The 15,333-nt window shown below is 38.6% G+C and overlaps 5 non-coding genes across 5 annotated transcripts; all 5 read right to left on the reverse strand.

Moving 5' to 3' along the window:
- Positions 1 to 9,724: 9,724 nt before the first annotated feature.
- LOC141616242 (small nucleolar RNA Z103) lies at positions 9,725 to 9,821 on the reverse strand. Its single transcript, XR_012530599.1, has one exon. It is a non-coding gene; the product is annotated as a small nucleolar RNA Z103 (small nucleolar RNA).
- A 215-nt stretch (positions 9,822 to 10,036) lies between these two features.
- LOC141616247 (small nucleolar RNA R64/Z200 family) lies at positions 10,037 to 10,129 on the reverse strand. The gene has a single exon (XR_012530604.1). It is a non-coding gene; the product is annotated as a small nucleolar RNA R64/Z200 family (small nucleolar RNA).
- A 106-nt stretch (positions 10,130 to 10,235) lies between these two features.
- Positions 10,236 to 10,321, reverse strand: LOC141616246 (small nucleolar RNA U54). Its single transcript, XR_012530603.1, has one exon. It is a non-coding gene; the product is annotated as a small nucleolar RNA U54 (small nucleolar RNA).
- A 49-nt stretch (positions 10,322 to 10,370) lies between these two features.
- Positions 10,371 to 10,445, reverse strand: LOC141615865 (small nucleolar RNA SNORD18). The gene has a single exon (XR_012530257.1). It is a non-coding gene; the product is annotated as a small nucleolar RNA SNORD18 (small nucleolar RNA).
- Positions 10,446 to 10,497: 52 nt separating this feature from the next.
- Positions 10,498 to 10,585, reverse strand: LOC141616244 (small nucleolar RNA Z199). The gene has a single exon (XR_012530601.1). It is a non-coding gene; the product is annotated as a small nucleolar RNA Z199 (small nucleolar RNA).
- Between the last annotated feature and the right edge of the window lie 4,748 nt (positions 10,586 to 15,333).

Consider the following 15,333-nt stretch of genomic DNA (forward strand, 5'->3'; position numbering starts at 1 on the left):
AATACTTCCATGCTTGGTTATGGCGAGTGACCGACGTAAGTGTAACAACTCGTTTGGTCGGAAAAAACTCGGTTTAAAACCGTTTTGGTAAGTAAAAAAGAGTGTTTTAAGATTAGTGACGGTGTAGTGGTCGAAGTGGTCGGTCAAGTGATTTAATGCACGATGACGGTACCAAACAATGTGTAAGGCTTGTATTTACGATCGGTAGGTCGTAAATACGCGTCGGATTGTGACTTAAGAAGTCGAGTCGAGAATTTTAAGGGAGAAATGAGGGGGCGGACACTCGCGTAACTTCTCAAATGGGGGCATTTGAGGGGTATTTATAGGGAAATGAGTGGTTGTGTGAGTTTTGAGCGACATGGCCACCTGGGCTGCTCAAAGAGGCGCGAGCCACGTCGCGGGTCTTCGAGTTGTCTTGTCGCTTTCACACAAGAGCAATCATGATTTGTTCTATCCTAGGATTTGTAGTCATATGTTTGGTACTTGACCATTCATAAATCCGGGAAATCTTAGCATAGAAGGCTTTGAATGTTGGTTTTTTGTGGTTGACTCGGTTTGACTCGTTGTTGGAGTCGGAATTTGAATTTTTGAGTCGGTTTTTGGTCCGGTGTCGGTTTTGACTCTAGTTAGTGTCATTGCGACCCCGTCGTCGTGCATTAAACACTCCAGGTATTTTTGAAATGTTTTATTTTCGAAATCGTTTTAAGCTTTCCGACGTAAAGTTGTACACAAACTGTCGATCAAACGCCGCGATTCCAAAGCATGTTATAGTCCGATAATCATCGGGTGTTTGTTGGAGTCTCAGCAGATACTGGGTATCTACAGACACGAATCGTTAGAACTGATAAATTCTTTTTTTGATAAAAACTCAACTCTTTTCCTTCGAGGAACTTTTGGTAAGATTGTATAGGCTCCTTATACGTTAGTTTCCTCCACCCTTTTTAGAGAACTCCACAATTGGCTTAATAGAAACCTCCTCATTCATTAAATCGGTGCCTAAATCCGCGCCACAGACACTAACATCATCCGAAACCTCCATATTCACCCTGCAATTATCCTTTTCTGTAGTACCAGAAACCACATCACAATTGCCAGAAACCACACCACAATTGCTACAGTCATTTGCCACTTCTATGCTCACACTCTTGAAAATCTTAGCTTCCATACAAGAATCAGAGACTTGAACATGCTTCTTATTGAGCGTATCCACTTCAACCACATTAACACACTCCAAAACTCTTTTACCATTCTCCTTTATGAGGAGGTGACCTTTTACCACATATAATTCCCTTAAAACATCTTTGTTTCTTGGTTCAACCACCAAAGCCTCAAGCAGATCTAATTGAGCTTCAGAAAATCTTTTCAACTTCATAAAAGCAATTGCCCTACGAAAAAGAGCCTTAACATTTCGGGGGAAAGAATCCAAAATCATGAAGCACAAGTCTACGGCAGCTTGGTACTCCTCAAGTTTCAGTGCACATGCAGCAAGATTAGAATTAAGAGAAGTAGCAAGTTCAGAAACATATTGGACATCACCACACTCAATAACTCCGATACTCAAACCTAGAAGCTTGCAAGCTTCATCGTAACAAGCTGTAGCCCTATTAAAAAGATTTTGCCTAAAGAGAGTATTCCCCTTGTCTTTAAGCTCCTTTACCTCGAGTAAAGGTGACCCCTGAAGATTCATAAAACGGCCTAACATTCGTTCCCCATCACCCTCCATAAACCCATCATTTACATGGGCACAAGCAAACTTTTCCAGAAATTGATTAAGATCAGTTGAGAAAGACATTGCTTCAAAACTGAGGAGTAGTAAACAAAGTACCCAGCAACTCTAAAAACTTGAAAACACTAATATAATCACTAAAAAGCAAGAACCCCTAATCACAGACGATAAAACAGCTAATATTATTCAAAGAGAAACCAACACCCACAACCAAAAACCTTGACAAGACGATCGGTGAAAGAAAAGCCAAGATTGACCCAACAACAGCCGGTAAGAAACCGAAACAACAACATGCAAAAGGAATGATCTAACCTGGACGAGGAAGACAACCGATCAAAATCGATTAAAATCGATCAAATCGACGTAAATGCTGAAAGGTGAGCAAAAGTAGAGTGAGATGGAGAAAGGAAGCCTCGCCGGCGACCGAAGAAGTCGCCTGCGAGAAAAGAGTAATGGGTAATTTTTGGGGTTAATTTTTGGGGGTTTTCTCTCTCCTCTTTGAAAGAGATGGTTGATTATACAAATACTTAAAAGTTGTTTCTTATAGATACTTGGATCAAATATATGAAACGCCAGCGCAAATATGATAAAGTGATATGGGTAAACATGTCATCACGATTAAAGATAGATGATTTTTTAGAATTATTTACTCTAGATAAATGAATGTTGATTGCTCATTTGTATTTGGCCATTTCTACCATGTAGTTAGGTTCATTTTTGAGTACATTCTCATTTAATTAGTAAAAATTGTTAATAACCACCTAATATTTACCATTTTACCGTATTTTTCAAATTACCACCTTGTATTTCATTTATTACAAATAACCACCTATATTATAGTGTATATATCCAAATATAGGTGGTTATTTGTAATTGTTGGAAATAGGGGCTTTGTGAGGCTTCTTTCTTTTTTCCAATTGTCCCACATTGGTGAGGAAAAGAGAGTTTCATGTGTTTATATATGTTCTCTTACCTTACACTATCACTAGTGGGTCAAGGGAGGCTTTTGTGGAAGCCTTGCAAGGTGCTTAATTCAGCTCGCACACGCGCGCGCGCACCGTGCCCGTGCCCGAGCCCGGCCCGACCCGGATCCGGATCCGGATTCGTGATTCGGGATTTGGGATTTGGCAATCGCTTGCGGCGGGCTGTGCCTATCTTTTTGGGCTGTTAGTGGAATAAGTCAGTGCTGTTAGTGGGTGGGTTATTCTCTCCCCCTTTCTCTCGTTGACTGGCGTTTATGGAGGAGCAGTTTTTGGCTCCTAAAACCGCCTCCTTTGCTGTATAAATACAGCAGCTATTCCACACCTTTCATACACAGAAAAAACTTACACTCCTCTATTCTTCTTCTTCTCGTCTATCATAAAGTTTCTAGGTACTGCTGTTAATTTCGTTCCAAGTCTCACAGTTCCGAGTGGGCGGAACTGCGTGAAGATTGTAGTGTTATCCTTGGGGAACTACCGGCACTAGCTGATCGCCACCACGGTCGTACCGGAGAAATAGTTTTCAAGGCAGTGGCTTCTACCACGACACTACTTACGGGTTTCTTATTTTTCTGATCGCTTATAATTCGTCTTCAATTGGTATTTCTATTCTCCTTCTGTTTGTGCATCTTTCGAATAACAATTTGAAAACTATTTGTTGCTGCAACGTGTCTGTTATCTCGAAAATTGTTCCTGAATTGGCGAATCTGGAATCGTTAGTTGGTCATAATTATAAGCGTTGATCCCAGAAATTATTGATGTATTTTGAGCAGTTAGAAATTGATTATGTTTTATTTAATGACCCGCCTAAACCTATCACCCCTACTGATGTTGAGACGACCCCTCCTGCTGCTAAAGATGTTAAGTCCAATGAAGAGGATATTGCAAAATTTGTCAAGGACAACAAAACTGCTAGGTGGCATATTCTAAATAATATGACCAACACCCTGTTCGACTTATTTGCTGTGAATAAGTCTGCTAAGTTTATTTGGGAGTCTTAGAAACTAAGTATGGGGCTGATGATGCGGGGAAAAAGAAGTATGTTGTGGGAAAATGGTTGGGATTTCAAATGGCTGACGGGAAACCCATCATGGATCAAGTCCATGTCTATGAAAACCTATGTGCTGATGTTGTGAATAAAGGCATGAAACTTGATGATATCTTTATAGCTAATGTTCTGCTAGAGAAATTCCCTCCCTCCTGGTCTCATTACAGAAACCAACTTAAGCACAAAACGAAAGACTTGTCCCTTAAAGAACTTATAGGACATATGAGGACCGAGAAGGCTAATCGCCTTAAAGACCTTCCTGCTAGTCAATCTGTGACTGTTCTCTTTATTCTTTCTTTGTTAAAGCTAATCTAGTTGAGTCCGGTGGTCCGTCTAATCTTTGAGAAATATAAGGGTAAGGGTAAGGCTAAGGTTGGTCGTGGTAAGAACCAGGGTCCCGCTAAGAAGAGTGGTCCAGGGAAGCATACCAAACCGGTTCCTAAGATTGAGAAAGTCGCCAAGGGTCCTATTGTCGCTATGTCTGTGGAAAAACTCCGGGGCACAAAGCCTACCAATGTTTCGAGAAGAAATCTGAGGCCAATGTTGCTTGAGACCGATGATGTTATTGTGTTTGTGGTGTGGTTGTGGAAGCTAATCGGTGGGTAATGTTCTTTGAATGGGTCTTGATATCTGGAGCTTCGAGACACCTCTGTGCTGATAGGGGTTTATTTGCTGAGTTCGAGGAAGTTGCTTATGGGGAATGCGTCTACATGGGTAATTCTTCATCTGCAAAGATCACAGGCAAAGGCAAGATCTTTCTCAAACTCACCTCGGGGAAAACACTTGCTCTCAGTAATGTTTTATTTGTACCCTCATTGCGTCGAAACCTTGTGTCTGGTGCCTTATTAAACAAAGCTGGTTTGAAACTTGTTTTTGAGGCTGACAAGGTGGTAATGTCGCGTAATGGGGAATTTGTGGGCAAGGGTTATCTTCTGAAGGTCTTTTTGTATTGAACTCTGATTCTGCTATTAATAATATTGCATCTTCTTCTGCTTATATCGTTGAGTCTATTGATGTTTGGCATGGTAGGTTAGGTCATGTGAATGTGGATTATATTAAAAAACTTAGAACTATGAGTTTAATTCCGAGTTTGACGAGTCAAGAATTCTCTAAATGTGCTAGCTGTGTTGAGGCTAAGTTTACAAAGAAACCTAGTAAACATATGACTACTAGGAACACGAGCCTTCTTGAGTTAATTCACACCGACCTAGTTGACTTCAAAAATGTTGCAAGTAGAGGTGGCAAGAATTATTATGTTACGTTTATAGATGACTGTTCTAGATACACCCGTGTCTATTTGTTTAAGACTAAAGATGAAGCTGAACACTCTTTTATAAACTTTAAGAATGAAGTTGAGAACCAACTTGACAGAAAAATTAAAAGGGTAAGGTCTGATAGAGGTGGTGAGTATAAATCAAGTTATCTAGCCGACTTTTGTGCTGCAAACGGTTTAATACATGAGACTAGTCCACCTTATTTACCCCAATCCAATGGTGTAACTGAACGTAAAAATAGAACCTTAAAAGAAATGATGAATGCTATGCTTTTAAGTTCTGGCCTATCTGACGATATGTGGGGGGAAGCAATTCTTTCAGCTTGTCACATTCTTAACCGTGTACCTCATAAGAAACTTGACAAGACACCCTACGAGATTTGGAAGGGCTATCCTCCTAACCTGAGCTTCCTTAGGGTATGGGGGTGTTTAGCTAAAGTGGGTTTACCTTATTTTAGGAGACCTACCGTTGGACCTAAGACCTATGATTGTGTGTTTATAGGTAATGCTCAAAATAGCTCTGCTTATAGATTTATGTCTTTGAGTGACCGTTCTATATCTGAGGCTAGAGATGCCGAATTTTTTGAGCATGTTTTTCCTTTTCAGAAAACTGTTATACCATCTCCTAGTTTATCTGTTGCATCTCCTGATTTGTCTTCACATGCTAGTGCTAGCACTTCTATTGATGTTTCTGTTGAACCTAGAAGAAGTAAAAGACCTAGATGCCCAAAAAACTTTGGTGATGATTATGATACAACTATGTTGTCTGAACTTGGATACACTGTTTGTGCTAGTGATGAGTTTGTTTCAGCTTTTTTAATAGAAGATGACCCAAAAACCTATAGTGAGGCAATGAAATCCATTGATGCTAATTTTTGGAAAGATGCTATTAAAAGTGAACTTGACTCTTTTGTGTCAAATCAGACTTGGGAGTTGACTGATTTACCTAAAGGTAGTAAACCCATTACAAGTAAATGGATCTTTAAAAAGAAAATGAGACCTGACGGTACAATAGAGAGGTTCAAAGCTAGACTTGTAGTTAGAGGCTTTACACAAAAGAAGGGTATTGATTATTTTGATACTTACTCTCCTGTGACCAAAATTTCGACTATTAGGACTCTTGTCGCCTTAGCTGCTATTCATAACCTTGTTATACATCAGATGGATGTTAAAATTGCCTTTTTGAATGGTGAACTAAGGGAAGAGATCTATATGTCTCAACCTGAAGGTTTTGTGATTGAGGGTCAAGAGAGTAAAGTGTGTAAACTGAACAAGTCACTTTATGGACTGAAACAAGCACCTAAACAGTGGTATGAGAAATTTAACAACACTTTGATAAGTAATGGGTATGTGGTTAACAATTCTGATTCATATGTTTATTCAAAAGGGATGGAATCTGATTGTGTAATTATATATGCCTATATGTTGATGACATGTTAATACTTGGTAATAATTTGGAGGTCATAATTAGAACCAAAGATTTTTTGTCATCACAATTTGAGATGAAGGACTTAGGAGAAGCTGATGTGATCCTAGAAGTTAAGGTCATCCGAAACCCCAATGGAATCTATCTAAGTCAATCTCATTATGTTGAAAAAGTGTTGAGAAAGTTTAACTGCTTTGACGATGTGCCTGCTAGAACACCCTATGATCCTAGTGTACACTTGTGTAAAAACTTGGGCAAGAGTGTTTCCCAAGAAGAGTATGCTAAAATCCTAGGTAGTGTGATGTTTTTAATGAACTGTACTCGACCGGATATTGCTTATGCGATTAGTAGATCGAGTCATTATACACATAACCCTAGTAATGAACACTTTGGAATGCTCTTCGTCGTTTACTAAAATACCTAAAAGGAACAGTTGACTTATGTTTGCATTATAGTAAATTTCTTGCTGTGTTAGAGGGATATTGTGATGCGAATCGGGTTGCAGTAACGATGAGATCTGTTCTACTAGTGGTTATGTCTTTACCATGGGTGGAGGTGCTATATCGTGGAAGTCTTCTAAACTTGACTTGTATCGCACGCTCTACCATGGAATCTCGAGTTCATAGCTCTTGAGTTGGCGGAGACAAGAGGTGAATGGTTGAGAAACCTTTTAGTCGATATACCGTGTGGGGCGGACGGCTAACACCGGTCTCCCTACACTGTGACTCGCAGGCTGCTATTGGTGTTGCAAAGAATAGTGTCTACAATTCAAAGAAGAGACACATTCGAATAAGGCACGCTCCAGTTAGACAACTCCAAGACAACGGAGTGATTGCTTTGGACTATGTGAAGTCCGAAAACAATCTTGCTGATCCCTTTACTAAAGGGCTGGCTAGGAGACTAGTCGCTGATACGTCAAGGGGAATGGGGCTTAAGTCCTTAGGTCAAGAGTGAGACTTGACTAGGTCTAAAGCTTCTATTCCTATGGCGTTGTATGATTCATAGCCTTTATGGTGGTGCTTTTGAGACGCACCTGATGAATCATACACCAGGTTGGACTTAGTCCTTAATGACTCATGTGAAAAGTGCTATTGAGAAGCACTTGAGTCACCTACGTAGGTGTAACGATCATTAGACTATGAGAAGTCTTCTGAACACATCTATTAGTACCGAGGTAAACGCATAGCTCTAAAAGAGCGCGTTGCACTTTCGCGGAACGATCTTAATCTGAAGGTATGATATGTGTTGTGGGGGGTATCGAACGAAGCTCAGCTAGGAATTCAAATCGCAAGATATTCTCTCGCTGTAAGTAAGTTGTTTCCTCATTGCACTAAAGTGTCAATTCAAATCGAAAGATATTGATACCTAAGTATCCAATCCTTCCTTTACCCAGAATTCTTTTCTTCTTGTCTCTGGCGCCCCTAGTGGGGGATTGTTGGAAATAGGGGCTTTGTGAGGCTTCTTTCTTTTTTCCAATTGTCCCACATTGGTGAGGAAAAGAGAGTTTCATGTGTTTATATATGTCCTCTTACCTTACACTATCACTAGTGGGTCAAGGAAGACTTTTGTGGAAGCCTTGCGAGGTGCTTAATTCAGCTCGCATACGCGCGTGCGCGCCGTGCCCGTGCCCGAGCCCGGCCCGGCCCGGATCTGGATTCGTGATTCGGGATCCCGGATCCGGGATTTGGGAATCGCCTGCGGCGGGCTGTGCCTATCTTTCTGGGCCACATCCGAGTGGGCCTGTTTTTTGAAAAGATCTAATGGGTCATTTATTAGTGGAATAAGTCGATCTTTGTTAGTGGGTGAGTTATTCTCTCCCCCTTTCTCTCGTTGACTGGCGTTTATGGAGGAGCAGTTTTTGGCTCCTAAAACCGCCTCCTTTGCTGTATAAATACAGCAGCTATTCCATACCTTTCATACACAGAAAAAACTTACACTCCTCTATTCTTCTTCTTCTCGTCTATCATAAAGTTTCTGGGTACTGCTGTTAATTTCGTTCCAAGTCTCACAGTTCCGAGTGGGCGGAACTGCGTGGAGATTGTAGTGTTATCCTTGGGGAACTACCGGCACTAGCTGATCGCAACCACGGTCGTACCGGAGAAATAGTTTTCAAGGCAGTGGCTTCTACCACGACACTACTTACAGGTTTCTTATTTTTCTGATCGCTTATAATTCGTCTTCAACTGGTATTTTTATTCTCCTTCTGTTTCTGCATCTTTCGAATAACAATGAAATGAAATACAGGATGGTAATTTGAAAAATACAGTACTCCCTCTGTTTTTTTTAATTGTAATTCTCACTTTTCGAGACACTCACTTCTCTCTTAAATATCTCTCAAAATATATGACTAAATATGTTGAAATGTATACTCATATAGTCATATTAAAGCTCTATTCGTAAGGACTTTTATGGTGTAAGTTTTATAATTTTCCCGCCAATATATTTTTATATAAATTGAATTCAAAGGCGTAAATTGAAAACGTCAATTATTTTAGAACGGAGGAAGTAAATATTAGGTGGTTATATACAATTTTAGGTGGTTATATACAATTTTCACTTAATATTACGATAAATCATCTACTCCCTTCTATTCTAAATAACTGTCTCATTTGCCATTTCCATCTATTAAACATAACTGTCCTATTTGCCATATTTGGACATGGTTTTTTACTTCCCTACCCTTAGCTCTTTTCTTTATTTACCACCCCAACCACCCATAACCCATCCTATTCAATACTTTTCATTATTTAACTCATATATTCTTATGACTATACAATAATTTTTATTCATTGTCCAAATAGGACACTTATTCGGAATAGAAGGGAGTATATAAGATGTTCCATATTGCACCTATGCAGTGTTATTGTTTCCAAATTTTAAACTAAATTATATTGCACGGGTCCTAGCTAGTAAACATTAGAAGTCGCTCAAACTTTGCTGATTTGGGGCAAATTCACCCCAGAAAATCAGTCGCAATTCGTCAAATTTTTCACTTAAGCCAAAATGTATTTTTCACTTTAGGTCCTTTAAGATAGTACGATTACGATATACTTAATCCTATCACTGAACCTATCACTGAAATCAGGCTAAATAGGATCCGTTTTACAATACTCCGTAATTGATTTGTGTTAATGCCACATAATTGCATATATAAATGAAGTAATATTGGAGTTTCAGTCCAATTTGTGACACACTTATTATTTCAATCAGGAATTGTGTAACGCCGGCTGCAAAAACAATGTGGGTTTAAGCTTAAAAAGAGAGTGAAGAGGTGGATCAGAATATCTGGCTTGGATTCTCAATAGAGAAAACTAATTAGCTCAGTTATTTCAACGTCGTTCATCTGGGGAAATCATCATCATTTCCAACCTCTTTATAATTATAAAGAAAAAATTAAAATGTAGGAACATCTGAATGCGCAAACCATTGAAATAACGGAAAACGCTAGAATCTAAATTCCAGTTGAATATCGGCAACGTACAGCGCTAATTACGCTATCTATTAAGCGTAACAGAGACTCTAATTTATTGCCATTTACACACAACACTAAATTTAAAATTAAAACAATAATCATAAAATCACTCATCTGCTCAGGATATGGAAGATTGATCTCACTGATTGCAAGCAATCTCTGAAGTCTGACATGTGAATATTCCTAACTTCATCAATGCAGGTTTTATTGAAAACAATAATTATTAAATACAAATACTAAATAAGAATTAAAAAACCTTTTTTAAAAAAAAAAACCGTCTTATTCTAGAATTTGTGCAAGAAAATAGTAAAGCTCTCAGACAGAATTCACAGTCAACATTCATTATCTGTATAGCGTATATCACCTCTTTTGAAAAGGCAATGTAATCACTGAGCTTTATATATAATAACTTAGTAAAGAAAAACAAATAACTTTGAGTTTGTCAGAGATCAGAGATGGTTAATTGGTTGTCGTCAAGGTATATTCAGAAACACGGACCAATAATTCATCATCACTTCTCATCAAAATTAATTTACAAATTAAAACGGAAAAAAAGGGTTGAAAAAAACAACAATCATCAGAGACTTAAATACATAGGAATCACAGAGAACAACAAATTGCCTCAATCATATTGTTGCAGTTTTTTCTCATCAGATGATTGGATATTAATTAACAAAGTTAAAAATAAGAGATGAAAATTAAATAAGAACGTAGAGAAGAAATTTCATAGAGAAAACATGAAAGGAAGATGGATGTGAATTGTGAGGTAACAGCGGCGGGTTTGTGATTGAATTTATACGGATGTGTAATGTCTATGTTATGTCAAAACCCTACGGCTGCACAGTCGTTACGTTTTGCTTCATTAAGCTTTTTGTGTTGGGTTCGCCATTTAGATGGTCTTATTAACTTAAGGCCCATTTAATGTTTTTACATGTAGGAATGCACTTCGTAGTATGGTGATGTTTAAGCCCAATCGCTATTCGTTGTTGTCATTAGGAAAGATAGAGATGTTGTGATGGACCCATAGGAGCCGAAGACGAGAGTGGTGTTCACAAGATTATTGTAGATGTCGGGGTCATCGAGGTGAGCGGTGAGTCTGACAGGTGATTAACTTGAATGTACTCTGGTTGCTGGCTGGGATTGAAGCATCGATCACCATTAGAGTCTATCATTCAGTGGATTTTATTATTAGTTTAAACTTTTTGGGAAACCGAGATGGTAATAGTCATATTTAACTGATAATGCCTTCCTAAAGGTTCTTGGTTAAATAGGAGTATTACAACTACTTACCGCACATATTAATAATACAACCATCGTCAACTACATCCATTATGACAGATCCTCAAAGGCTCAAAAAAAGATCAACAGAACCCTAAATAAAAATTTCATGTCTCACAATGCACAAAATCATAACCACATTATTCCTAGCTAAGTGGCCTAACCAGTAATGAGCATTTCATAGGCAAAAAACCCATTATATCACATTGAATCTTCGTAATAAAATCATATTATACTATATTATATATCCTTTATCCCTATCATTTATATATATATATATATATATATATATATATATATATATATATATAGGGTCGGGATCCGGTGAGAACCAACACTATAATGAGAACCATGAGAACTTCTAAAGCATCTAAGGACCACTAGATCATATTCGATCTAATGGCTGGAATTTTAGTAATTCGTTTGTATAATCAGGGATTCTAGACGCCTTTTATCATTACAAACCAGTGAAACCACACACTTCTCATTTTTCTCTCTGTCTCCATCGTTACAAACTACCGTGCTTCTTCATCGCCGACCACTGCGTTTCTCCTTCACTAGCATCGACCACCTTAATTCTCCTCCTTCACTACCATTGAAAGAGGTAAATTTCATGTTCAATTTGTGGACAAGGCCCTCGGGAACTGCGTCCGCGGGATCCACACTAGGCATAATCGACTCGAGGTTCCTTCGAATCGAATTAAGACAAATTAGAGTCGCCACCAAGTTTTTTGGGAACTTGGAACCGTTCAAGTCAACTTTACACCTTTCATCGAAAAGCATAAAGCCAATCGACTACGAGTGATTAAAGATAAAGACTTGTACTCTATATCACTCGATTTGAATGACTCTCGTAATCCAATGGTATTTAGACGGATCCACAAACCATAGATCTTGAGTAAGGGGTGAGGGTACGTGTTGGGAAGCCCATAAGGACACCCAACCCCGCCCGTCGATAACGGCCTCTACTAAGTCAAGTGTCGGAGTTCAAACAAGGTCATAGCTACTACGATATATGAAATGCAAACATCGTTTTAACCCTAACATGTGAAGTTTCTATGTCGATTTAGATGCAACTAAACTAACTTTGTCAAAGTTGTAATTTAGCATGTGGGTTGATTGATCTAACAACATACAAAACAAAGCAAACAAGGCTTAGGGGGAATGGGGGAGCCGTTGGGATCTATCCTATTACAACCCAGGCATTTCATGCCGACACAACGATAAATTAAAGATACAACTCGATCTAAAATACAACGCTATACACAAAACCGTACATGACGCATTACACGGCCATTCGGCCTAGGAAAACGTGCACAAAGGGGTGGCCCACGGCTTACATGACTCACGGCCTTGGGTCACTCCTCGTAATGTGTGCTTTCACTTAATCTCATCGAATTAGACATAGGGCTACGCACCAAAGCATGCATTAGCATAAATCGGGCCATGTTGCTTTAAACAACATGCGATTTACTACGCTCTTACATGCATTGGGGCACAACCATCTAACCAAACAAGACTAAGGTTTTTGGAAGAGGTTTTGACTCGATAAAAGAAAGCTAACTTGAAAATTACAACTCGATGAACAAACGATAAATTACAAGCGACAAAACAATAAAGAACAAACGATTCATAAAAAAAACGAAGCAAAAAAGACCAAAGGACACGGCCAAGCCACGGCCACTCTAGACACGGCTACCCTAGGTCCTAGGTCAGGTTCATTAGTTAGATCAATTGATTGCGAAACAAGTTCGAAAGCGGGCTAGAAAACAAGTTAGAGACGACGTTGATCGATTGAAAAGATGTCTTGCAAATGTGTATTCTACACGGCCTAAAGGGGTCAAATTAGGTCAAGGAGTCACGATATTAATGCTACTCATCGAGTGTTAATAGGAAGGTGCTAGTCACGCACTCCTATGCTAGCGAGAAATCAAGTGAAGAGAAAGATGTATTCAATTAGGTTATAGAATTGTTAATCGATTTTAAAAGCTATGTCGATGCCACCTAACATGTCTAATTAGGTTATTAAAATGATCGAATGTCGTCTAAATACGTCATATGTTAACAATCAGAGGTTAAACTAACATACAACGGATCCTAGGGTGTGTCGAATTGGCCGAAATAACAAAGGGGTCAAAAGCGAAGAGCGAAGTTAGAAATTCGTTTTATTTATGCCCTACCTTGAACACGAGGATATGTAAATGAGACGGGGGTGTACGACCGACTGAAGTAGCGGTTTATTTTCCCATCTCAAGTCAACGCGGGTGTTCATGGTGGTACTTTAACTCATACTCGGACTAAACTAGTTTCATAGTTAATTAAACAATCGATAAACAAAAACGATAAACGAATAAAACAAATTATAAAAGAACAAACATAAAAAACGAAATAAAAAAGGAGAAAGAGGAGGATTTGATGCACCCTCAACCTACATGTATCGTTGACACCGTCTTGGGTCGTAATCGATGGTAGATTTTATCTCGAGAGGTCGTCGTCGACGAAGAAACAAAGCAAACACGCGTTTTTTGACAAATCTGGACATCAACTTTCAAACGATGATTTCTCCCTCGTTTCACGACGAAAATTCGATTTAAAAGATGTTTTGAAAACTAGAAAGAGGGGAGAACAGAGATCTTAAAGCAACCCCTGCTCGTTTTGAGTTATTGGGCACGAAAAACGATCACAAACAGAACTGGACAGACAGGAACAAACCGCGAAAACAGAGTGTATAACACTCTGTTTTTCGAGGGATTTCGTGTACTCTCAAGGGCAATTTGGCTCGTAAATCTTTATCTAATGTGTAGATGGATGTTATATGGTTCATTAGGAACAAGAAACTCGAGTTTTGATGGAGGTTTGAAGGAGGAACGAATTGTTTTTCGAAGAGGACAGACAAACTGTTCCAGTTTGGATGTCGGTTTTGTGGAGGGTTTTTGAGAGGCAATTAGGGTTTGTTTCTGAGGTTTAAAGCTTGTGAGTGAAGGTAGGATGTATGGAGAACTTAGAGGCCTGAATTTATGGTGAAGGGAGGGTATTTATAAGGAGTTAAAGTAGGGTAAAAGAGAGGAGAGGCAGACGGGCTCGGCTGAGCATAGCTGCTGTCCAGCAGCTTTTGGGGGGTTTTCTAGGGTTCGTTTGGGGGGTTGTCTTGGTGATTAAGGTAAGGTAATATGGGTAGGATATTAGGGTATGGGTTAGGGTTAATGGGCACGGGTTTTGGTGGTATTTGGAGCGGGTTTTGGACTCGGGTTTGAGCTGCGAAACAGGGGGGCTGCTTTGTGTTTTTGCGCGGGCATTGTTGGGGTGATTTGGGACGGGATTTGGGACATGGTTATGGGGTTCGAACTGGGGTTGGATGGGTAGAGGCTTAGGTTGGTTAGTGTACTCGATATTCGTGCCAACTCGTAAAGAAAACGGGCTCAAAAACCGAGCTAAAATCGAGCTCAAAAACGCGTGGTTGAAACGAGTTCTTTTCGATTTTCAAATCGATTTTTCAAATCAATTAACACATTAAAATAAATGATTTTTCAAACCAAATATACTCATAAAATGATTTTTCAAATCAAATATTTATTTTATTTTTAATAAAATAAACTTGGGAAAATAAATTCAAAATAAAATAAATTAAATTGAAATCACCTTAAAAAAGACTTTAATTTAAATATCATTTAAATTAATAAAATGAACTCACTTAAAAAAAACATTAATTTAAATATCATTTAAATTAATAAAATACTTCATCGACGACGCCCATTCTACATCGTAAAACGAGCTCCAAATAATGACAATGACAACTAAAGAATACATGTGTCCTATCATCATCGGGTGTTTGTCGGGTTCTCTATAAATTCCAATATCGACGGATACGGGTATCTACACAATTATATTCAATTTTGTAAGCTAAAAGATATTATTTCCGTGTTATTGCAGTATAGAACAATGATTGATTCGATTTTAATCAAAATTGACAGAATATTGAATTAGGTTGCGTAATCTGCAGTAAATTAGGGTTCATAAACAATTGTATCTGATATTAAGCCTTATTTTATCGTAGTTGTAATTATTAGTCCTCATCTTTTACTTTCTTAATAAGATTTTTACCTTAGTTTTCAGCAAGTTTATTTGATTTT

Source organism: Silene latifolia, chromosome 11 (assembly GCF_048544455.1).
Source record: "Silene latifolia isolate original U9 population chromosome 11, ASM4854445v1, whole genome shotgun sequence".
Lineage (NCBI taxonomy): Eukaryota > Viridiplantae > Streptophyta > Magnoliopsida > Caryophyllales > Caryophyllaceae > Silene > Silene latifolia.